This window comes from Tamandua tetradactyla, chromosome 15, assembly GCF_023851605.1.
Source record: "Tamandua tetradactyla isolate mTamTet1 chromosome 15, mTamTet1.pri, whole genome shotgun sequence".
Taxonomy (NCBI): domain Eukaryota; kingdom Metazoa; phylum Chordata; class Mammalia; order Pilosa; family Myrmecophagidae; genus Tamandua; species Tamandua tetradactyla.
The window spans coordinates 55,823,573-55,849,212 of NC_135341.1; the positions used below are offsets into that span (position 1 = coordinate 55,823,573).

Here is a 25,640-nt window from a genome sequence, read left to right on the forward strand (position 1 = left end):
TGAGGAACCAACTTAATCACTTGGCTTTGAGAGCGAGAGGCTTTCAGGCGCTCTGGCGCGGGGCTCTGGGGAGCCTGGGTGATGGCACCTAAGCGGGAGATGGGAGGGAGGAGGTATTGGGGGTCCCTGAGCAGCATGAATCAGTATGACCGTCCCGTCATCCTAGGAAAACAGTGTTTGGGGGGGAAAAAAAACTTGATAGGCGTGGATTGTGCAAAGTGAAGCTCACGGCATGAACGTGCTGTGCTTTCCTAGGATGGTGGAGGGATAGGAAAGTTGATGAGGGTTCCCTAGGGAAAAAGAACTGACAGTAAATGTCCATAAATATCATGAGATTTTTGTAAGAATTGTCTCATGTGACTGTGGGGATAGGCAAGTCCAAAACATAAGACAGGCTGCAAGCAGGAAACTCTTATGAAGGTTTTTAATGAATCCCTAAGGAGAAGCTGACTGGCTGAAATAGAGATGGAAATTCTCTCTTTTGACCATGAAATCATCACTTTTCCTTTTCAAACGTTTAATTGATTGGTGAAGGCAATATCCTCAGTTGATTGTGGATGTAATCAGCCACAGATGCAATCAATTTACTGATGATTTAAATCCATGAAATATCCTCACGTTAACAATCAGTAAACAAACTCATTTACTGAGGCAGCTTGTTATAAGGTCAAGTTAGACCTGAGCTCAAACATAAGCATTTGCATTTATCAGCTGTGTGCCCGTCAGCAAGTAGCTCCATCTCTCTGGACCTCAGTGGTGCTATCCATAAAATGGAGGAGTTGAATAGAGGGACCTCTATTCAACCAACAAGATCACCCCTGGGTGGTCCCTCCTTCTTCTGCTTTGTGAAAGGAGGGTAAGAAAGTTTATATTTTATCTGAAAAACACCAAAGGAAAAGGAAATAATTCTTAGCCACAAATAGAGGGTTGCTTTGGGGTCATAGCTAAGGCATTACCACTGATTTGCTCCAAGATAGGTTAAAAAAATAGGTCAGAAGGGACATTTTACCTACATCATCCTTCCCACTCAGCTGAGAAGAAAGTTTAAAAATACAATCTAATAAAATAAAACAAGGAATTAGTTTCTTTTAAGTATATGGCCTAACTGAAAGGACCACAGGGGTAAAAACTAACTCTTCAACAGTGAAGATCTGGAGAAATTCCATCAGTGAGTCTTTGATATCTGGGATCAGTAGGGAAATACAACAAAAATAAAAGTATAGCACTTTCTCCTAGAGCAAAGGTTTTGGAAGTGTGGTTCCTGGACCAGCAGCATCAGCAGCACCTGGGAACTTGTCAGAAATGCAAGTGCTCAGCCCCACCACCTCCAACACCCCACCCTACATGACTCCCCACCTATTGAATCAGAGACTCTGAGAGTAGACTCAGAAAGCTGTGTTTGTACGGCTCTCCAAGAGATGATGCATGCTGAAGTTTGAGAACTACTCTTCTAGAGAAACTGATAATGTGGTTAGGGTACACAGGTACACAAGTGAAATGGCTGAAGGAGTCTAAGGTACTGTGCATGACATTTAATGAATGTAGAAAGACTGCTGAGGGTTTGTACAGAGTCCGAAAATAGCTTCCACAAGTCCATATTACCAACAAGCAAAAGTTATGAAAAACAGTACTCCCAAAGTCCACTGGGGGCCCCAGCCATTCGAGAGGGGCCCAGGCTTGTTAAATATTCAGTGAAATAAATGGATAGCTTGTGACTTCCACTTGTTATCTGAGAGGAATCAAGGGACCTTCTTATTTATAAGGTACTTTTCAAAGGTTTGCCTACCACATATTTCTCTTTATTATTCTAATCTAAAACTAATAATGGTTGTTTCAGGCACGAATCACCAGTGGATGCTAAAATGAGAGTGATGTTCCTGTGTTAACTGGCTAGGTATGGTGTCCAGTTGGTTGGTCAAGCAAGCACTGGACTGATCTTTAACATGAGGATATTTCATGGATTTAAATCATCAGTAAATTGATTGCATCTGTGGCTGATTACATCCACAATCAACTGAGGATATTGCCTTCACCAATCAATGAAACGTTTGAAAAGGAGAAGTGATGATTTCATGGTCAAAAGAGAGAATTTCCATCTCTATTTCAGCCAACCAGCTTCTCCTTAGGGATTCATTAAAATCTTCATAGGAGTTTTCTGCTTGCATCCTGTCTTATGTTTTGGACTTGCCTATCCCCACAGTCACATGAGACAATTCTTACAAAAATCTCATGATATTTATGGACATTTACTGTCAGTTCTTTTTCCCTAGGGAACCCTGACTAATACAGTTTTGGCACCAGGAGTGGTTCCAAAATTAAGGCTGAGATTTCTGGATTGGTTCTGGGGTTTTTGGAATTGGCTTTCTAATATGATTAGATTTATAGGCACTACTGACTCATTTCCAACAAACAAGATGACACAGGTAGTCAATGGCATGAGCTGGTATTAGAGCTACACAAAATACCACTACTGGATACAGCTACTCAAGTGCTTATAAGAGACAAATCTTTGGGTGAGTGCATCTGACACCTTAACAAAGTTTTGTGGATTTAAAAGGTATAATGATGGTTGCTGGTTGTTCCTTTTATAACTGCATACAGTTATAAAAGAAAGGGATGAATTCAAGGTTTCACATTCCCAACCTAAGTGGTGCATGAAGCATGTGAAAGTTTCTATGTGTGCCTTGAAAGGAAATGTTATTTCCTCTAGCCTTAGACTTGAAATCGCTGAAGACCAGATCCAGTGTCTCACTGTGTGAGTGGCAGAGTTATAAAGTAATCTAAATTCCAGATCTTGCAGGGTGTCTGATGTTAAAGTGAGGGCATTTATTAGAAAGGAATGGGATCCTGAAAATTGGAATAAGAACATATGGGTTGTTAATGGTGGTAGTTAGAGACATAGAAACCATAGATTCTGCTTTGTCTTTGCCAGATAAACCTTTAATGTTCCACCCTGAGGAATATGCCTTCCAACCTCCACCTGAAGAGATTAACTCTGCTGTGTCAGATAAACTTGTAATCACTACCCCTAAAGAAACAGCTCTCACTCCTCTGTTTGAAGAGATTAATCCCGCTTCACCAGATGAAACTGCAATGAAATGCTCTAAGGTAGATTGCTTGTAAGATACTTCCAATTATTCTACTGGCCCACCCCCACCACCCCTCTTTTCTTCCAGACCTATAACTAGACTAAACTCCCAACAGGCCCCTAAAGGTGAGGTACAAAGTGTGATCCATGAGGAGGTATACTACACTCAAAAGAACTGCATGAGTTTTCTAATTTATATAGACAGAATTCAGGGGAACATGTGTGGGAATGGGTATTAAGGGACTGTGATAATGGTTGAAGTTGGATCAGGTTGAATTTATTGATATGGGCCCACTAAAGCAGAGAGTCTAGATTCAGTGTTTTAGCCTGAGAAATTAGAAAGGTCCCCAACAGTTTGTTCAGATGATTGGCTGAAACATGGACCAAAAGGTGATCTATATTGCCGAAGTCAAAATGCCAGAACTGCTCCAGTATAATACAGATATAAGGATCCAAAGGCTGAGAAAGAGTGGAATGTTAGAGTGTATTTATCATGTAAAACCTGGTCATTTACCCCAAGAATGTCCAGAGGACACAACTTTCACCGAGACTGTGAGGAATAAGTTTCTGAGGCTAACTCCATGATCTCTGAACAGCTGAGTGGACACTCTTCTCTGTAGGTCAGATATTACTGTAGGAAATGCTTTCACTGAACTCAGATCCTTACACATAATGTTAATGATTGGATCCTGGGTTGGCAGAAGCCAAGTGACAGCACTTAATCACCAAAGACAAGGTAGGCCCAGCTGCCATAGTGGACAGCAGACTCAAAACAATAATCAAAATAGTCTGACTCACAAAACCTATGGTGTTGGCTAGTAGAACATGGGGTACCTAGAAGTAAAATAGATAGGCAGTCTTCTAAATTCTTACTTGATCTGTATAAGCAGAAGCATTCTAGGTCAAGTGAACAAAAGTCTAACTTGAATTACAAAAACTGAGAGTCATGGGCCCTTAATCAATTCCCAGATTTGATGCAGCTGACAGACACAGCATCCCTTGAATGAGGGTGTCATGGTCAGGTTCATATGTCAACTTGGCCAAATGGTGGTGCCAAGTTGTCTGGTTGGGCAAGTGCTGGCCTGTCTGTTGCTATGAGGACATTTCATGGACTTAAATCATGATCACGTTGTCTGCATCCTCAGCTGTTTACACTTGCAATCAGCTAAGGGGAGTGTCTTCTGCAATGAATGATGCGTAATCTAGTCACTGGAAGGCTTTTAAGGAGGATTCAGAAGAGACCTTCTTCCTGCTTCAGCCAGCCAGCCTCTTCTGAGAGTTCATTAAGGACCTTCATTGGTGCTGGCAGCTTGCGGCCCACTCTACAGACCTTGAACTCTACTTCCCCATGGTTATGTGAGATACTTTTATAAATTTTATTTTTACAGATATCTCCTGTTGATTCTGTTTCTCTAGAGAACTCTAGCTAATACAGAGGGGAAGGTCAGGCCCTTGCTATACTGCCCAACATTTATACTGTTAATCTTCCTCTCAGCCTTCCCCCAAAAGGACCTAAGGCCTTATACAAGAGTACCTGTACACTGGGGAAAATGAAATGATCAGACATTTTGGAGATTATTAGACACTGGCTTCAAGTGGCATTAATTCCAGGAGACCCAAAATGTCACTGTGGTCCACAGTCAGAATAGGGGCTTATGAACTTCAGGTAATTGAAAGGCAAACTCAGCAAACTCACCAGGAGCAAGGCGGCAAGGCGGAAACAAAGGAATTCAGGCAAAGGCTTTATTTTAGGAAGAAACAGAGCCACCCAGGCAGAGTTTCAAGAGAGAGAAACAGCCACCCTGAAGTGGCAGGGGATAGGGTTTTTATGACTTGGGGTTAAGGAGTTGGGGACAAGGGTTAGGCAGCTTCTTATTAGTTAGTTTTCAGAAACGGGGCTAAGTTATTTGTTGGCAGCTTTCCATTGGCAAAGTTTAAAATTTAAGCACTGCCTTAGACATGCAAGATTGCAAATGCTAGAGGGTGGAGGTTGAGTAATGGGAAGTTATCACAAGAGGGCAACTGCTGGAGGGTGAGGAGATGTGGGTTGGTGTGGATTGGGATGGGACACGTTTTCTGAAATACTTGCCAGGAATAGGTCATATCATGGGGGAGGGGATCCTGTCCTCTAGGCCTAACATTATGGTCTTTTTGGTAATGGGGGGAGTGAGGGTGATGGTCTGCTTTCTGTAACCAATTCCCACTGAAATGGGGCCTAGTTATCCTAAGGGGAAAAAATTGGGGGTGGGGGTGGGGGAGACCAGAGGTGCAGTGGGACAGGAGAAAAAGTTGTTTCTGCTCCTGCTCATATTGGAAGACATCATTCATGTATTCTTGAGTTATTGACCAGACAACTCAGTGTATGAACTGGGAGAGGAACTATAAGAGAGAGTGACCAAAGAGAAGAACCAATTACAACAGTACTGGTGTTATAAGGGATACGAGAGATGATTTTAGCAGTGAAGTGAAATAGGAGAAAAATGAGGATAGCCATGACTGGGCCCCATAACTAGCATCTGGGCTTTTTAAATGATTTTTATGTTTTCTTTTAAAATTTTAAGATTTTCTTCTACCAGTCCAGTTTTGTTAACATAAAAACAACAGGTTTCATTTATGATTGCACAGGGTCTCCTGCGATGGCAGTGAGAACTTCTAATGCTCTCTTGTTCTGGATAACAACTGAAGCTAGGCTGTCTATTTCTTGTTGTTGGTTATCAATAGTTCATTTGGTTGCATTCCAGGATAGTTGTAATGTGAGGGAGATATTTTAAATTGACCGTTCTAATAGTGGGATTCCTGCAAACCAAAATAGGCTATGAAAGATGGTGTGTCCTATGCTAGGTTTTTCTAAAATAGTATTGTCACAAGCATGAAATCCAAATTCCTGATCTTCTAAGAAATGCCTTTTTTACTCATTTTTGGGGTTGGAGTGAGGTTTCGAGAAAGGAGCCTAGGTTAGGTATATGTCTAGAAGAGGTCATTTTTAGGATTTTAAGATAGTAGCCTTAAGAATGATGGATACTATAGTACAGGTTCCAATCCATACCAGGGGACGTACTAAATAAGCAGAGTTTCTGCATAAGAAATAAAAACCAGTACCTTCAAGAGTCAGGGCTGTTGAAGGTCCAGAGGGAATAAAATATAAATTCGGGTAGGTAGAAAAGTTGAATGCTTGGGTTCCATCATACACAATGTTTAGGCATAGAGGAGAGTAGTGGGGGTTGAAGATATCAAGGGTTGGTTTTGTTTGACAGAGGAGGTTGCAAAAAAGGAAAGTGAAGAGATTTGGGGGTCTTTTTAGGGTCTTGATTTTATTAGATCATACACTTGTCCTGACTGGGTTCCCAGACTAAATGATTTGTTTATGAGAGCTGTTAAAACATAGTGTCTTCACTATAGTTTTACTAATTACACAGGAGGTAGGAAGAAGATTGAGGATTTTAGGAGCGGTTAGGTCATGTAAATTGTGCAGGGTGTGAATGGTGAGCGAGGGCTGAAGTAAAAGTTTGTCAGCTTCTTGTGTAAGTGTGGCTGCTGCTGCAAGAGTTTGTAGGCATGCAGGCCAGCCTTTGGTAGTGGGGGGTAATTACCTGGAGGGAAAGTGTTGTTTGTTTGGATGAGTAATCCTAGGGCGATGTTATGGGACTCTGTGACATAGAGGACAAAAGAGGGGATTGAAGTTTGGGGAAGAGAGAGCTGGGGCCATTGTAAAAGCCTTTTTTAAAGCCTGGAAGGGGTTATGAATGGGGGCAGGTGGGTTGAGAGGTTCCACGAGGTCTCCCTTTGCAGCTTGATATAGGGGGTGAGCAAGGAGTGCAAAGTTGGGGATCCAGATATGAGAAAAGCCAGCAAGGCCTAAGAAAGAAAGGATTTCCTGCTTAGTGGGTGGGCAGGGCATGGTGGCAGTAAGGGTTTTGCATTCCATTGTGATTGCATGGGTAGTGGGGGTCAGTATAAGGTCTAGATAAGCGACCTGTTTGAGAATTAGTTGAGCTTTCGACTGAGAGACATGGTATCCTTTTTGTGCTAGGAAGTATAGGAGAGAGGTTGTAGTGTTGGCGCATACTGACTTAGAGGGGCTATAGATTAGGAGGTCATCTATGTATTATAGGATAGTATAGCTACTGGTTTTGAATTGAATGAGAGTTTGGGCTAGACCTTGCCCAAAGAGGTGGGGGGAGTCTTGGAATCCTTGGGGGAGGACTGTCCAGGTATATTGAGAGGAATGATTAGTATCAAGGTCTGTCCACGTAAAGGCAAAAAGTTTTGGGGACTCAGGGTGTAAGAGAACTGTGAAGAAGGTGTCTTTAAGATCTAGGACTGAGAAACAGGTTATGCAAGCTGGAATTTTGCATAAGAGGTTACAGGGTGTATTAGTTTGCTAGCTGCCGGAATGCGATATACCAAAAGCTAAATGGCTTTTAAAATGGGGGAATTTAATAAGTTGCTAGTTTACAGTTCTAAGGCTGGGAAATTGTCCAAATTAAAATAAGTCTATAGAAATTAAAACAAGTTTATGGAGATGTTTAACCTAAGGCATCTAAGGAAAGATACTTTGGTTCAAGAAGGCTAATGATGTTCAGAATTTCTCCCTCAGCCGGAAGGGCACATGGCGAACATGGCGGCATCTGCTAGCTTTCTCTCCAGGCCTCTTGCTTCATGAAGCTCCCCAGGAAGCATTTTCCTTCTTCATCCCCATAGATTGCTGGCTGGTGGACTCTGGTTTTCTTGCTCTTCTGTCATGGTTCCACAGCTCTCTCATCATTCTCAAAAAAGGACTCTCTCAAAAATGTCTCCTTTTTCACAGAATCCCAGTAAACTGGTCAAGACTCATGTAGAATGGGTGGAGACATGTCTCCATCTAATCAAGTTTAATAACCACAATTGATTGAGTCTCATCTCTGTGGAGATAACCTAATCAAGTCCAGCCTATAGTACTGAATAAAGAGCAGAAGAAACCATTGCTCCCACAAGATTGATTAATATTAAAACATGGCTTTTCTAGGGTACATAAATTCTTTCAAACCAGCACACTGGCCTTACCATTTTCCCCGTCATCCTAAATCAGCTGGATTGACAGAATGGTGGATTGGCTTTTGTAGGCTCAGTGACAATGCCAATACTTTGCAGGGCTAGGCAGTGTTCTCCAGGAGGCTATGTATCCTCTCAGTTTCCGCTCTATGGTCATATTTCTCCCATAGTCAGGATTCATGGGTTCAGGATTCAAGGGGTGGAAATAGGAGTGGCATCACTCACTATTACCCCTGGTGATCCACTAGAAAAAACTTTGCTTCCTGTCCCTGTTACCTTAAGCTCCACTGGTCTACAGGTCTTAGTTCTAAAAGGAGAACTACTTCTGCCAGGAGACACAACAATGATTCCATTGAAGTAGAAGTTAAGACTGCCACCTGGCTACTTTGGACTTCTCATGCCTCTGAATCAACAGGCAAGGAAGGGAACTACCATACCGACTGGGGTGATTGATCCTAACTATCAAGGGCAAATAAGATGGCAACTACACAATGGTGGTAAAGAGTTTGCCTGGATAATAGGAGAGCCCCAAGGGAGTCTCTTAGTACTACCATACCCTGTGATAAAAGTCAATAGAAAATTGCAATAACTTAATCCAGGTGGGACTACCAATGACACAGAAATTCCAGGAATGAAGGTTTGGGTTACCCCATGTGCTGATTTGAAAATATTATGTACCCCAGAAAAGTCATGTTTTAATCCTGATTCACTCTTGTGGGAGCACCCATTTCTTTTAATCCTGATTTAATACTGTAGGCTGGAATTTTTTTATTAGATTATCTTCACAAAGATGTGACACACCCAGTTTTGGGTGTGACCTTTGATTAGATGGAGATGTGACTCCACCCATTCCAGGTGGACCTTGATTAGTTTACTGGAATCTTTTAAAAGTGAAAACATTTTTGAGAGAGCCAAAAAGGACAGAAACTTCAGAGCTGACAGTGGGAGAGCCTACAAAAACTTCAGAGCAGAGCTGACACAGATGCTGACACATGGAGAACAGAGACATGGATGTTTGAGATGCATGGAGCCCAGCAGACGTTGCCATGAGATGTTAAGCAAGCCAGAACCTGGAGAGAGCCAAAGGAAGCCGAGAGATGAAAGCCAGCCCCAGAGAAGCAAAGTGAGGGATCCCCCACCCCCCCACCACAGGAACAGAGGCTGAAAGCAATGGCGCCCAGGAGCCAGGGGACCAGCAGATGCCAGCCATGTGACTTCCCAGCTGACAGAGGTGTTCCAGACATATCAGCCTTGCTTGAATTTAGGTATCTTTACCTTGATGCCTTAGTTTGGACATTTCCATAGGCTTAGAACTGTAAACTTGTAACTTATTAAATTCCCTTTATAAGAACTGTTCCATTTCAGTATATTGGATACTGGCGCCTTGTAAACTAGAACATCCCACCAGGCAAAGAACCATGGCCAGCTGAGTGCTTGCTAAGCATAGAGGGAACACGGAATGAATAGTGGAGGAATGTAGTGATAAATACAAACAACAATCAGGTAACTAGTTGCAGAAACGAGGATTATAAAGGTTATGAATATTTCTTCCTTACTTTGTTACGAGTGTGTTTGTATATATACATAAAGCACATATCTTTATTTTCTTCCGTACCTTACCCCGTTATATGACATCAGTGGTATTAGCTTCAGGTCACAGTATTTAAGTTATAGGATATCAAGTTTAAAAGTGAATTTTACCCAAGGACTTACACCCTATCCTGGGGAGAGTTAGTACGTTTCCAACTATTTGCAGGACTGTTGAATATCGTTAGGTGTAAATATGACTGTCATTGTTTTTATTTAGAGATTCAGTAAGGTTTAAGGAAATGTGTTTGGCTACCAGGTTGACAAGGGGTGAACTGTGATGGTTAAATTCATGTGTTAATTGGGCCAGGTGATGGTATCTTGGTGTTTGGTCAAGCAAGCACTGGCCCGATTGATCCTGAGAGGATATTTCATGGATGTAAATCATCAGTACATTGATTGCCTCTATGACTAACTACATCTGCAATCTATTGAGGAGATTGTTGTCAACAACGAGAGAAGTCTCATCCAATCTGTTGAAGACTCTAAAAGGATAAGTGATGATTTCAGCAGTTAGAAGAGAGAATTTCCATTTCTACTTCAGCCAGCCAGCTTCTCCTGGGGAATTCATCAAAGAAACTTTATAGGAGTTCCCAGCTTGTGGACTGCCCTGTGAAATTTGGATGTGTCCATCCCCATAGTGATATGAGACAATTCTTAGGAAAATCTCATAATATTTACAGATATCTCCTGTTGGTTCTGTTTCCTTACTGAATCATGACTAATACAATGAGAACAAGGATTTTTACACAGTGTTACAGTATTTCCCCACAAAATAGTGTTTTCCCTTTGTAATGAATAAGAAACTTTTCAATGGAGAAGCCTATGGGACACTACCTGACATCATGTACCTCCTTATATGATGCACTTAGAGGGACAGAGTATTTTTGTTTTTACAAATGCATAACCTGAATTTAATCATGAGGAAATAACAGGAAGATTGAAACTGAAAGGCAGTTTATGAAGTGTCTGGGTCATGAAAGATGAACACTGAGACACTGTTCCTGACCAAAAAAGATTTAGGACACATGACATCTGAAGGCAATGTGAAGTTCTGGATTAAATCCTGGACCCAAAAAAAAGAACATTCGTTTGACAATTGGTAAGATCTGAATAAATTTTGTGAATTAGATAGCAGCATTGTATGAATATTGATTTCATGATTTTGATCATTAGACTCTGATGATGTGAATATTTGGGGAATCTGAATGAAAGGTATACCAGAATTTTTTTTTTTTGCAACTTTTTAAAAGTCAGATATTATTTCAAAAAGAAAAACTAAGAAAATAAATCTAATTGTGATTGATTAAAAATAGAATTATTTAATTCCATTTGCAATTCATGTTCTCCAAACACATTTGATTTTGTGGTTTATCCACCCAGAATGTCCTACCTCTCATTACCTTATAATTAATGTTTGTCTTGTACGAAACCTGGGCACATGGCTGAGAAGTAAGAATGTTTTCCCATATTCAGTCCGGAAAGCCACTAGCCAATCTGGTCTATATTCAATTTGAAAGGAGGCAGAGATGGGGCCAAATCCATTAGGTAATGAAACTTTTGGCCTGAGGTTGTTTGGGTTCCAGCAGGTTCTAACAGTTTGGGTAAAGTTCTTAAATTCAAACACCACAGAGTTTAGACTGATAGGGTAGGATAAGCTATTGGCTTCTTGAATTGTATTCCTCTGATCCAAACATACTTGGGCTTAAGTATTAACTTTGTAGAAAGTTCTTCATTTAAATAGAGGAATACAATCACTCCCATTTTTCTTGAAACATATGATCTCCTGGGTCTCACTTTCATTTTTCTGTTTTAGTTTGAGACACAGGAACAAGAAACATTTCACTTTTTTCTTTCTACTTACAAGAAGGAAAGCAACATTTAGAGAATCTGTGTGAAGGGTATACAGAAATGCAATTAAATCAGCCCCCAGCATTCATACTCAGTTGGGGAGACAAGAGGGACTGGTGGGGTCTGTGGCGAACCCTCTGAAGGGGCCAGCTGGGAATCTGTTTCATCTCTGTTGACAATGTAGGAATGTGGGCCTGGTGTTACCAGAAATCCAGACATTTAATTATTGGCAACTACTGTCCATTATTTTTAAAACACTATGAGGGTACAGCAACTGTGGAAATCAGTTTGGCAGTTGCTCAGAAAGTTGAGTGGACTATTACCATATGACCTGGCAATTTCACTTCTTGGAATATATCCAAAAGAATTGAAAGCAGGCACTTGAACCAATATTTGCACACTAATATTAACAGTAGCCTTATTTTCACAATAGAAGCAACCAAAGTGTTCACCAATAGACGAATGGTTAAACAAAATGGTTTATACATACAAAATGAAATAGTATTCAGCCATAAAAAGGAATGAAGTTCTGATACAGCCTGGATGAACCTAAAAGACATCCTGTTGAGTGAAATAAGACAGACACAAAAATAACTACTATTATATGATCTTCCTTATATGAAATATCTAGAATAGACAAATAAATTACAGTTTACAGGGAATGGGGAATGAGCAGACGGGTGAGTTATTGCTTAATGAATACTGAGTTTCTGTATGAGGTGATGAAAAATTTGGTAATGGATATAGGGGATGGCAGCTCATTATTGTGAATGTAATTAATACCCCTGAATTGTATTTGAAAATTGTATATATGTTACTACAATAAAAAGTTTAACAACACTCTGTGTGCTACCTTTGTGAGCCATATAGAATACATTGGTAGGCACCTCTGATTCAGACTAAGGGAGGAGACCCTCTTCTCCCTCCTCCCAACTCCCTCTGGCCCCCAGTCTGCCCGAAGAGGCCTCAGGGAACAGAGCTTAGGTAGAGCAGGTGAGTCTAAGGGCAGAGTAACTGGAGGAACTACCAAGGCTAGTGGTGAGTGAAATAAATGGGACTGTGAAGGCAGAAGAGGGTTTTCTGAAGCCAAGGACGGTTAAGACTGGGTATATGTGGAGGGAGTTTAAGAATTAGCTTATTTTAGTATTAGAGCTTCTTTGAAGATGCAGTGATAATAATAATAGCTGATTTATTGATAACCTACTTTCACCAAGCACTGTCTTCACTTCTTAAATAATTCTTATTAGCTCACTGTTTAGCTGCATTCTCTGGCTCCACAAATACTTATATAATACCTATGATGTGCCATGCAGGGATACACAGCTCAGTAAGGTATTATCCATTCCCTTAGTGAATAGATCATCAAGACAATGGGAGATAGAGCAATAAGTCAGTGATTGGTGTGACCCCAGCCAGGCCAGAGTCACCTAAGGTCAGTCCTGCACAGGGGGCAGTGACAAGTTCCGCTGGGTAGTTTGTTCAAGGAGACGGCATTTAAATTATTTCCAAAGTCGTTCAAAGTTAGCTTGGTGTGTTAGTTAGATTCAGTTGTCAACTTGGCCAGGTGAGCATACCTAGTCTTGTTGCTGCGGACATAAGCCAACGGTACGTGAACCTCATCTGTTGCCAATTACATCTGCAGTCAGCTAGGAGGCGTGTCTGCTGCAATGAGTGACGTTTGACTTAATTGGCTGGTGCTTAAATGAGAGATTGCAACGTAGCGCTGCTAAGCAGCTTGGCATTCCTCATCTCAGCACTAGCAGCTCAGCCCAGGCCTTTGGAGATGCAGAAAGAAGTCACCCCAGGGAAAGTTGTTGGAACCCAGGGGCCTGGAGAGAAGACCAGCAGAGACCATCTTGTGCCTTCCACGTAAGAAAGAACCTCAGTGGAAAGTTAGCTGCCTTTCCTCTGAAGAACCAACAAAATAAATCCCCTTTTATTAAAAGCCAATCCGTCTCTGGTGTGTTGCATTCCGGCAGCTAGCAAACCATAACACTTGGCAAAGAACAAGGGGATGGGGGAGTGTGTTAGTTTGCAAGCTGCCAGAATGTGATACAACAGAACTAGAGCTGCTTTTATAAAGGGGAATTTAATGAGTTACAAGTTCACAGTTCTAAGGAAGTGAAAGTGTCCAAACTAAGGTATCCAGGTAAAGATACCTAATTCAAGGAAGGCCAATGTGTCTACCACACTTTTGTCAGTTGGAAAATACACTCGTCCCTTGGTCCTGGGGCTCTGTTGCTTTCAGCCTCTGCTCCTGTGGAGACTCCTCACTTTGCTTCTCTGGGGCTGGGTTTCATCTCTTGGCTTCCCTTGGCTCTCTCCAGATTCTGGCTTGCTTAACATTTCATGGCAACATCTACTGGGCTCTAAGCATCTCAAACATCCGTGTCTCTGTTCGCCACGTGTCCGTATCTGTGTCAGCTCTGCTATGAAGGTTCTGTTGGCTCTGAGGCTTCTGTTGTTTCTCTAGACTCTGTCTTTTCTGACTCTCTCAAAACTGTTTCCTCTTTTAAAGGATTCCATTAAACTAATCAAGACTCACCTGGAATGGGTAGAGTCACATCTCCAACTACTCAAAGTTAATACTCACAAATGGGTGCGTCACATTTTCTTGTGTTAATAACCACAACTGGGTGTGTCTCCCTGGAGAAAATCTAATCAAAAGATTCCAACCTACAGTACTGATCAGGATTAAAAGAAACGGCTGCTCCCAAGAGATTGGATCAGGATTAAAACATGGCTTTTCTGGGGGACACGATAGATTCAGACTAGCACAGGGAGGGAATTCCATGAGAAAGGACATAACCCCTCCCATCAGGAAGTGCTGGACAGCCTGTTTGCTAAAAGATGCAGCTAGAGGAAATTTTTAGCTCTCCTTGCCTTCCAGCACAGGAAACGATAGGCGCTCCCTCCTCTGTTCGTTCAATAAGCATTTACTAATCTGTGCTTGGCAAAGGGGAAGATTTGGAGAACTTCAGTCAATGAGCATTTAATGACATGAAGAACCAGGTGCAGTTGTGTGTATGTAGGTGTGTGCACAGGTGTGTGTACGTGCCTCATCTTGGAGGGGTGAATAAAGGCAGGACTAGATACTTGAGGCTAGCTCTGTCTGCAGGTTTTTTAGTTTTTTCGGTAATTAATTTTTATGAGCCAGTAGAAAATTAAATTGTTCGTATGTGTAATATTTCCATATAAACAAGGATCAATAGGAGGGCAAGGTGGTGGTTGGGGAGCACTTTCTCCAAGAATGTGCCAGGGCCATAGTGGAGGCTTACTTAGACCCCATGCCAGGTTGCAGAGCAGAAAATAACTGAGGTTTGTTGAAGGGAGGGTGCGTTTTATTCAAACAAAGAAACAGGCCGTATAAGTCACAAGCAGGCGGAAATTCACAAATGATCTGTGTCTGAGGATGCGCCCCAAGAGAGATGGACTTTGGTATCAGGAAGGAGACGCGCTGAGTTTGGAGGAGACTCCCTGGAATTTCCATAGAACGGAGGCTGCTAAAAATACCTTCTCCTTCTTACTAGCATTTTGTTGGGCTTCCAAGGACCGAAACCTAGCAAGGCTGTATTTGTAGGACTGATGGAAACTCCGGGCTCTCTTATAACAACTTGAAACAGAGGTGAATTTGAATGTCCCAATGTCAGCACCTTTCATTCATTAGCGTTAATTAGGCGCCCACGTGTGAATTCCTCTGCCCGAGGTGTTGGATGAACAAAGACCTGTCCTCCCAAAGCTGACTACACCCACAGAAGTGCCAGGAAGCTTCTAAAATGAAATGAGAAGTGCACCCCCCTACTGCCCCCCACAAAAAGACAGCAGAGATGAAAAGCAGAGTAATTATACCCTAACATGCTTTCCCAAAAGACACTCCGAAAGGAGCACATTAAGCAGGCAGTTTAGGGAGTGGATGTTTACTTACGAACTACTTTTGCTTTAGAAAGAATTAATTGGAGGGTTCGTTTGAGTTCCATAAGCCAAGGAACATTTAAATGTTTGTTTATAGATGATTAGCTATTTTACTGAGGATAGAGAATGGAGCTGATAGACTTAAAGTATAGGTAGGGTCTTTGACCAAGAATTGTCATGAAGAAACACCAATAAAATACCAGATTTGTATAAAAAAGTGTATTTACATATGCATTCTTGAAGAGTTGCTGTCAAATACATGGTAAAATATATCATGGTGTTGCTCTAGAAATTCTATCACCTGTCTATTTGTAATGCACAGAATCACCCCCTTGTTTATTTGTTTTTTTAATTCCATGTTCAATTCCACTTTGCTTGAAGATAGTGACTGTTCCTTCAGCTCCAGCATGGTGCTTGCTTTGGAAGTTGGGGAAAAGGCTTTTGGCCAGGGCAGCAAGGCCTCATTTGCACAGGCTAATTTATATTACTCTCAGGCTTATTACTGATGACAAACTGCTCTCCAGTTCCTCCCTTCCCTTGACCTGGTGAATTTGTAACCAGTAAAGCCAGTTAGAGCTCCTTGCACTCTCAGAGGGTGGGGGCTGATGGAGAAGAGCAGACACACTACCTTGTGGGATCCATGCTTGTCAGTGGGGGATCCCGGCACCTTCCCTGAAAGAACTAAGACATACCCTAAAATCAAGAGAATAACAGCAGTGCCAGAGAAAAGAGAATTCAGCGTGAACACGGAGCCTAATGCCTTCAGATGGCAAGCACTCAATAAAGACCAGAAGAGAGGAGAGAAAGAGCTGGTGCTTTCCATAAAACCAGAGTGTTGTTGGGCCTCTAAACAGATTGTCACGAACAATGGAAACTGAGCTGGGCACAAAGCCTCACACATTATTGTCATTATTTTTATGATCCTGTCCATTCCTGAGAATGGGTCACACCCGCCCATGACACAGGAGGAGTTTCTATAGGTTTTTGTTTTCTTTTTTAAAATTTTTTTTTCTGTAGGTTTTTTTAAAGCCCAAATTGGAGTTTACAGTCACCTCTCTTCAGGAGTCTCTTTTGGTATTTTAGCAACTATTACATAACAGAGACTCTAGTTGTCTCCCAATTCCACTCTTCCAGTCTTCCTTTAGTGTTGGAATTCTAAACTTTTAGCTGTACACATAGCCTCCCTTGCAGCTAGATGTGGCCATGTGGCTAAACAAATTAAAAAAAAAAAAAAAAAAAACAGCTTACACTTTTATATGTGCCAGGTACCAATCTAGATCGCTTCCAAATATTAAGCCATTTAATTTTCACAATAACCTTGTGAAATATTAGGAAGCAGATTCACAAAGATGATACATGACATGATCAAGGCCCCACAGATGGTAGGTGGTTGAACTGGGATTTAACCAAAAAATGGGGCACCGGAGTTTGCATTCTGGCTCATGTTGAGCCCAATGAGATGTGGGTAGAAGTAACAGTGTGTAACTTCCCTCAAAGGGAGGGAACTTGCTATCCTCTGCTCCATCCTGTTAGCTGGAAATCACCATTTTAAACCACAAGATTGAAATCCCATATTGAGGATGGCAAAGCAACAAGATAGAAGGAGATTGGTTGCCTGACACTACAGATCTACCCTATTAGCCTGGATTCCTTATGTTCAGGCTGTGACGTTAGAGGTGTATTAATCTCTATCTGATTTTAGCCATTGTTATTTGGGAGTGGGATGGGGAGGGGAGTCTTTTTTCCGGCAGTCTTATGTGAAGAGTGAGGGCACCAAGGGAAGGGAAACATATCTCAGCATCTACTATATACCCAGTACCTTTATCCATCATCTCATTCACTTGCCATAGAAATTCTGCAAGGTAGGCATTTTATAATTCATTTTATTTATTTATTTATTTTTTTTTACATGGGCAGGCACCAGGAATTGAACCCGGGTCCTCTGGCATCTCAGGCAAGCATTCCTGCCTGCTGAGCCACCGTGGCCCGCCCAAGGTAGGCATTTTAAATATCTGGCATTTGCAATGAGGAAACTGAGGCTCAAAATGGTGAAGTAACTTGCCTAAAATCACACAGCTAGTAGGTGGATATGCTGGGATTTCAACAAACCTTCTCCAAAAGCCTCTGTCTTTGTTTCCTTGGCTGCTGGAACAAAGAACCACACATTTGGTGGCTTAAAACTATAGAAATTCGGAATGATCATATGATAAGAATGTTTGTGTTTGTATGTGCTTATACATCATAAATAAAAAATAAATTAATTTTAAAAAAAGAAAGGGAGTGGTAGGGATTATGGTGTGTATGGATTTTTTTCTGTTGTCTTTTTATTTCTTTTTCTGAATTGACGCAAATGTTCTTAGAAATGATCATGATGATGATATGCAACTGTGTGATGATATTGTGAATTACTGATTATATATGTAGAACAGAATGATCATATGTTAAGAATGTTTGCATTTCTTCGTTGTCATATTTTTTAAAAAATTAAAAAAAAAACTATAGAAATTTATTGCCCCACAGTTCTGAAAGTCAGAGGTCTGGAATCAAGGTGGCAGCAGGGCCATACTTCCTCTGAAACCCATAGCGTTTCCTTGCCTCTTCCTAGCTCCTGGTGGTTTCCAGCAGTCCTTGGTGTTCCTTGACTTGCAGCTGTAGCACTTCAATCTCTGCCTTGTCATCACTTAGCCTTCTCCTCGGTGTCTCTCTATGTATCCAAACTTCCTTCTCATAAGGACACCAGTCATATTGGATCAGGGCACACCCAAATCTAGTTTGGCCTCGTCTTAACTAATTACTTCTGCAATGACTCTGTTTCAAAATAAGGCCACACTCTTGGGATGCTGTGGGTTAAAGGTTTGACTTTATCTCTTTTTGTGGTGAGCACAATTCAATCCATAATAGTCTGCTCTCTGGCCCCCAAAATTTATGTTTTATATATTAAAATCTGTATTTCCCATATGCATCCTCCCATACTTGGAAGTCTGAACTACATTGCAGCATCCATCTAAATCTAATATCTCACCTTCTAAATCATCGAAATTTCAGATAAAGGTGAAATTCTACTTACGGTTCAACCAGGGGCAAAATTCCTCTCCATCTGTGGACCTGTGAAATCTAGGGGATACGTTGTCTGCTTCCAAATGCAAAGCTGGGGCAGGTACAAGGAAGACATTCTCATTCCAAAATGGAGAGACTGGAAGGAAAAAAGGTGTCACAAGTTCCAAGTAAGTCTGAAACCTAGCAAGGAAAATTCTGTTATATATAATATGGCTTGAGAATAATCCTCTGTGGCTCGGTGCTCTGTCCTAGGGGCCCACTTGGGGTCGATTCCCTGCCCTCTCAGCCTGCTGTGGATGGCTGCCCTGCATTCCAGACCTGAGGAGGTCCTTCAGCCCGGCCTCTACATTCGTGATTCTGCACTTAGTCATTCTTCCTTCATTTTATCCTGTCTCTGACCCTTTCAGTCCGGGATGAAGTGTTTATCTGATATAAAATTCTCAAAAATCTTGTGATCTCCTGTGCAATTCATGAGGGTCCAAGTTATTAGACAAGAGGGCCCAGCACACATCTTTCCTGGATAACCAGATCTCTATTCCTGGCTTCTGCAGAGATGGGTGAATGGATTCATGAGTCACATGACTAGTTTCTCTAAGCAAATGGTTGCCCCATCATACCCTTGACCTTGTCCCCAGAACATGCTCCCTAGATAGGCTGAGAATTCCCAAATCATCCAGTGCTGGTTCCTTTTTCCTTACTGTTCTAGTTTGCTAGCTGCCGAAATGTGATATACCAGGAACGGAATGGCTTTTAAAAGGGGGAATTCATTATGTTGCAAATTTACAGTTCCAAGTCTGTGTAAATGTCCTAATTAAAGCAAGTCTGTAAAAATATCCAAATTAAGGCACCAACAAGAGGTTATCTTCACTCAAGAAAAGCCAACGAAGTTCAGGGTTTCTCTCTCAGCTGGAAAGGCAAACGGCAAACACAGCGACATCTGCTAGTTTTCTCTCCAGGCTTCTTGTTTCCTGAAGCTCCCTGGGGGTGTTTTCCTTCTTCATCTCCAAATGTCTCTGGCTGCATGGGCTCTCGTGGTTCTCATGGCTCTGAAGCTTTTTCCAAAATGTTTCCTCTTTTAAAGGATTCTATAGTAAACTAATCAAGACCCACCTGGAATGGGTGGAGTCATATCTCCCTCTAATCAAAGGTTAATATCCACAATTGGTGTGTCACATCTCTGCGGAGATAATCTAATCAACTTTCCAACCCACAGTCCTGAATTGGGATTAAAAGAAACAGCTACCTCCACAAGATGGATCAGGATTAAAACAAGGCTTTTCTAGGGCACATAATCCTTTCAAACCAGCACACTTACTAGTTCATTCCTCAATTTATCTCTTTCCTCTCACATTATATTATAAGCATCCAAAAGAAAGCAGGCCATACCATCTGTTTTAGTTTCCTAGGCTGCTTAAAGTAGATAACATGAATATATTGGCTTAAACAATGGGAATTTATTAGCTTACAGTTGAGGCCAAGAAAATGTTCAAATTAAGGCATCAAGACAATGCTTTCATCTCAAAGACTAGCTGCCAGCACTCCTTGGCTCCTTTGCCATATGGCAAGGCACATGGTGACATCTGCTAGTCTCTCCCTTCTCCTCCAAGTTTTATTGATTTCCGATTCTTGCTTCCGTGATTTTTTTTTCTGTCTGAATTTCATTCTCTTATAAAGGACTCCAGTAAGAGGATTAAAACCCATCCTACTTGAGGTTGTTCACACCTTAGCAGCCTCATCAAAAGACCTTACTTATTACAGTGGGTTTACACCCACAGGAATGGATTAGATTTAATAAAATGTTTTTCTGGGGTACATACAGCTTCACATCACCACACCTTCCAAGCTTTTCTTGGAAAACATCTCAGCTAAATATTCAGGTTCATCATTTACAAGTTCTGATTTCTACCCAATAGAACACAATTTAGCCAAGTTCTATGTTACCTTATGACAAGGATCACATTTCTTCCAGTGTCCAGTAGTGAGGTCATACACTATTTGTCCTTTATAGTGTCTGGCTTATTTCACTCAACATGATGTCTTCAAGGCCCATCCATGTTATTACAGGTATTAGAACTTCATTCTTTTTTTTCATTCATTCATTACAGCTGAATAATATTCCTTTGTATATATATACCACATTCTTTTTATCCATTCATTTGTTGATGTATACTTGGGTTGCTTCCATCTTGTGGTAATTATGAATAATGCTGCTATGAATATCAGTATGCAAATATCAAATGCATGTTCAAATATCTGTTCGAAAGTCTTTGCTTCAAAATCTTTTGGATATATACCTTGTAGCAGGATTGCCAAGTTATATAGTACTTCTATACCTAATTTTCTGAGGAATCACCAAACTTTCTTCCATAACAGCTGTACCATTTTACATTTTCACCAACGAGTGAATGTTCCTACTTCTCTGCATCCTCTTCAACACTTATTTTCTTTTTTAATTTAATGTAGTCATTCTAGTGGCTGTGAAATGGTATCTATGATGGTTTTGATTTTGTATTTCCCTAATAGCTAGTAATGTTGAGCATCTTTTCATGTGTTTGTTTCTTGGCCATTTGTAAATATTCTTTGGAGAAATGTCTATTCAAGTCTTTTGCCCATTTTAAAAATAGGTTGTTTGTCTTTTTATTGCTGAGTTGTAGTTGATTTCTTTCTATTTTTCTGGATATTAAATCCTTATCAGATATGTGATTCCCAGATATTTTCTCCCATTGAGTAAGTTGTGTTTTTATTGTCATGGTAAATTTCTTTAATGCACAAACGCTTTAAATTTTAATGAGAGCCCATTTATCTGTTTTTTCTTTTGTTGTTTGTGCTTTAGGTTAAAGTCTAAGAAACTACTGCCTAACACAAGTCCTGAAAGATGCTTTCCTATGTTTTCTTCTAGGAGTTTTATAGTTCTGGTTCTTATATTTAGGGCTATGATCCATTTGAGTTGATTTTTGTATTTGGTGTGAGGTAGGGGCCCACCTTCATTCTTTTGCACATGGACATCCAGTTTTCCCAGTACCATTTGTTGAAGAGATTATTCTTTCCCCATTGAGTGGACTTGGAACCCTTGTCAAAAATCAGTTGAACATAAATGTTAGGGTTGATTTCTGAACTCTCAATGCAATTCCATTGTCCTATAGGTCTGTCTTTGTGCCAATATTATGCTGTTTTGATTACTAAGAAGCTTTGTTTATAGCTTGTTGTACTTCTGAGCCCTCAACAGAATTGCTATTAATTGCATAGTTGTCCATATTTCTAGAAGCTGTCTCTTCAGGTAATCTAAACTTTTACTATCAAGAACCTCAATTTTCTTCTAGCCTTTACGTATTACCCAACTCTAAAGCTACTTTTTAGGTATTTGTTACTACAGCACCCCCTTCCAAGTGCCAAAAACTGTCTTCATTTCCTAGGGCTGTTATTACAAAGTACTAAAAACTTGGCTTAAAACAACAGTTTTAGAGACTAGAAGTCTGAAATCAAGCTATCGGCAGGCTATACTCAATCTGTGTCATGTAGAAGATAATCCTTTCTTGTCTCTTCTAGCTTCTGATGTTTGCCAGCAATCTCTTGTATTCCTTGGCTTGCAGATACCTTACTTCATTCTCTGCTGGCATGCTTCCTAGTGTGTCTCTCTTCATTTCTTCTTGTGAGGACACCAGCATATTGGATTAAGGGTACACCATTGTCCTGTATGCCCTCATCTTAATTTAACTAAATCCATTTCCTTTTTTGTTTTGTTTTAACATGGGCAAGCACCGGGAATCGAACCCAGGTCACAGGCATGGCAGGCGAGAGCTCTGCCACTGAGCCACCGTGGCCCGCCCACTAATTCCATTTTCAATGACCTACTTCTAAATAAGGTCACATTCTGAGGTACTGAGGGTTAGGACTTGAACATAAGTTTTGCGGAGACACAATTGAACTCATACAGCCTCTTTTTTACCATTCTACTGAATTGCTTTTTGGAGAAGGTGAGTCATTCATGAAAGTTATTCATACATTTGTCTCATGATTCATAAACCCTTTTATTAGTTACTCTTCAAAGCAATCCAAGGAGATCGGTACTGTTAGTTCCATTTTATAGATGAGAAAATAGGCAGGACAAGCAATTACACCCCCAAAGTCAACACAGGGCCTAGATTTAGAAGCTGCAGCTGCAAAATTCAAGGCTGATGAATCCTCTACAAATAGAACCAGCTTGAGAACTCAGAAGTCCTTATTCTTGAAACTTGCAAAGTGTTTTCTCATTTTTTCATGAATTTTAAAAGAGGCAAACATAAGGAGAGGCTGGTCAGTTGATGACAGAAGTCTTGCTCTTAACCTGTGTTTTGGAGGGTTTTCCTAAAATATTTGACTGCTCAAGATTTGTTCATAACATTAGACCTACTAAGTTGCAAGGACAGTTGCATAAAATCCCCCAAACTGAAAAAATGGTAGCCAAGAGCCCCCCACCACACATCTCCTGGGCTGACATGTTTAGCCAGTCCAAGTTTTAATCTATTTCTCCCATCCTAATTCCCAGGAAAGGAGTAAATTGATAAAACTTAAGCTCAATGCCTGCCTTGTCATCCCATTAATAGCGGCCAGTACTCTGTAACCATGTGGATTTTGTGAGACACTCTTCCCATAGAAGCAGGGATAGAGGTATCTAACCCAACAACCCAATAATGCACAATAGGGGAAGTTCTGGGTGCTACAGGAGCCCTTTGGATGTTGTGTAACCCAGAAAGCTGGGAAAAGAGGTAGCGAGAGAACCTTCTTTAAGAAAGTGCAAGTGGAGATCTGTAGGATGAAGCAGAGTTAGATAAGGGTTATAGGGTCAGGAGGAGATGCAGTCCAGGCAGAGGGAACAGTATGTACAAAGACCCAGAGACAAGTGACAGTGGCACATTCAAGGAACCAAAAGTTCAATATGGCAAGAGAGTGAGAGGTGCAGTTAAGCAGGAGTAGCTGACTTAGGGAAGGTATGCTCAACCTTGGCTTCACCTTAGTACCACCTGGAGGTCTGAGAAAAATATCAAAATACCCAGAGATTATGATTTCATTGATTTAGATGGGATGGGATCCTGAATTCTGGGTTGTGTTAAAAATATTTTCCTGTGATTCTAATGGAATTAGAACCTGGCTCAGCATAGAAAGGTGTCTGTAATATCTCTTAACAGCAAAAAACACTTTCAGAAGGATTTTCAGTAAGGAGTTGTGTGTTCTGAAAAGCTGTTTGCTTTGTGACTTGTCAGTGGTTCCCATTCCCTTCATATGTTAAAAGACTTCTGAAGATCCTGTTACTTGAAGAGTAGTCTCAGGACCAGCCTCCTGTCACCTGGGCGGCTTGTTAGACATGCAGAATCTCAGCCCAGCCCCAGACCTACTGTACTAGAGTCTGCGTTTTAATAAGATCCTCAGGTGATTCTTGTGCACATTAGAATTTGGAAAGTACTGCCTTAAGACCCTGGCTGTCAAGCTGCAAAGCCACCTGGGGAGTTTAAACTATACTAAGGCCTGGGTCCCATTCCCAGGGATTCTGATTTAATTGATCAGACAATGTAGCCTGGACAGTGAAAGCTTTAAGAGCTCTACCACATGATTCTAATAAGCAGCAAAATTTGAGAACCACAACCCTAAAAGTCTTCCCTTCCAATGCTGCCTCCCCTGCTTCTAGCCCTCTCCCCTCTTTCTTCCCCCATGCCCAATTAGAGAAATCAGTACTGAAGACCCCACCTCCATTAGGATGGTGAATTTCAAGAGGGACATTATCCTTGCTGTGCTATATGATTTGGGTTTAAGGATGATAAAAAGCTCCAGGCAAAAATATAGCCTTAAAGATTCAACTTGAATCAGAATTGGCTCTGAAATCTGATTCCCAGAATTATCTGAAAATTTGTTCCTAGATCTCTGCCCTTTCCTTCCCTCTCCAAAGGAGTTCTGGAGAACTGTTCTCTGGAGTTCTCTCTTTCCTCCAAGCTACTTTTTGAAGGTAGGAGAAGGGAAGAATAAATATTAGGCTTCTGAAATTCACCTCAATGTCCACAGTGCAGAACATTTTTTATTGATTTGACGTTTCAACCTAAGGAAGTTATCCATTTAACTTAACGAGGTCTTGGTCTTTTGGGCTGCTAAATTTATGCTTTGCCCTTTTTCTGAGTAGCTAAAACACGCCAAAGCCCATGAAGCAGGCTCATGTTTTCTTTCAGCCAGCTAGCATCAGAGGGAAATAATTGAAAGCTTAGGTTAGAACAATCACCCTTTCATGGCAGGACAACGTGGGGGAGGGGAACTTTGCTTTATTATCCTCAAAATTAACCTCCCACGAGTGTCCATCATCACCCCACTCCTGCAGTTTTCAATGTCACCTTTCAACCTCCCCGTCCTTCCTTTTCTTTTCTCGGGGAAGAATCATATTTCCTGAAATGGGTTGAAGCAGATGTTGAAACTCAAATGCAGAGAACTTAAGTCTGGGCAGTAGGAGGCTTTCAGCAGCCAGTGACAGGTAAAATATGGCAGAGTCCGAGATAGAAGACTGCAGGCTGAATGAACCTTAGTCATCTCCCCAAATCCAGCTCAGGTGAATTGAACAGCAGCCAGTTGGAACTATGAAGTTATGCCACAGTTCCCCAGAACTTCCTGAACCAGGGTCTTGAAGTTGAAGGAATGGGTTCATATATGAAAGGAAGGGTTTGGTGGATATTGAGGTTATCTCTCCAGCATTTGCCCCACCCCTCCAGAGTTGTGGGGTGGTCATGTGGGGGAATGGGTTTGATATCACCCCTAGCTCTATGGCTGGACTCTAATTGATTTGAGGCAATTAAGAAAATTCTACAGTCCTACCTTCTCTTACCATCTCAATTGGTTTGGACAGAAGCCAGCCTCAGTATCATGAAAGGAAGGTGGTCTAAGGATCAAGCCAACACATGGAGGAAGACTGATGTGATAAAATAGAGATGCCACCCTCACAAGGACTATCAGGAGTTGGGTATAAATATATCAGCTTCCTCACCCCTCAGGTGGGACAGTTCCAAGGAAAATGTTTTGCACCATTTTCAGAGCTTCCTTGAGGGATAAAACTCCAGGAGCCTAGAGTCTGTAACTAGCTTAATAACATCCCCCTTATGGA

The 25,640-nt window shown here is 41.2% G+C and overlaps 1 long non-coding RNA gene across 2 annotated transcripts; it reads right to left on the bottom strand.

Moving 5' to 3' along the window:
* Positions 1–441: 441 nt before the first annotated feature.
* LOC143657477 (uncharacterized) lies at positions 442–25,640 on the bottom strand. Of its 2 annotated transcripts, none has more exons than XR_013162860.1 (3): positions 25,365–25,640; positions 18,537–18,662; positions 442–877 (listed from the first exon to the last, which is right to left on the bottom strand). It is a non-coding gene; the product is annotated as an uncharacterized LOC143657477 (long non-coding RNA). The 2 variants fall into 2 exon arrangements; XR_013162861.1 differs by lacking the exon at positions 442–877 and adding an exon at positions 2,975–3,088.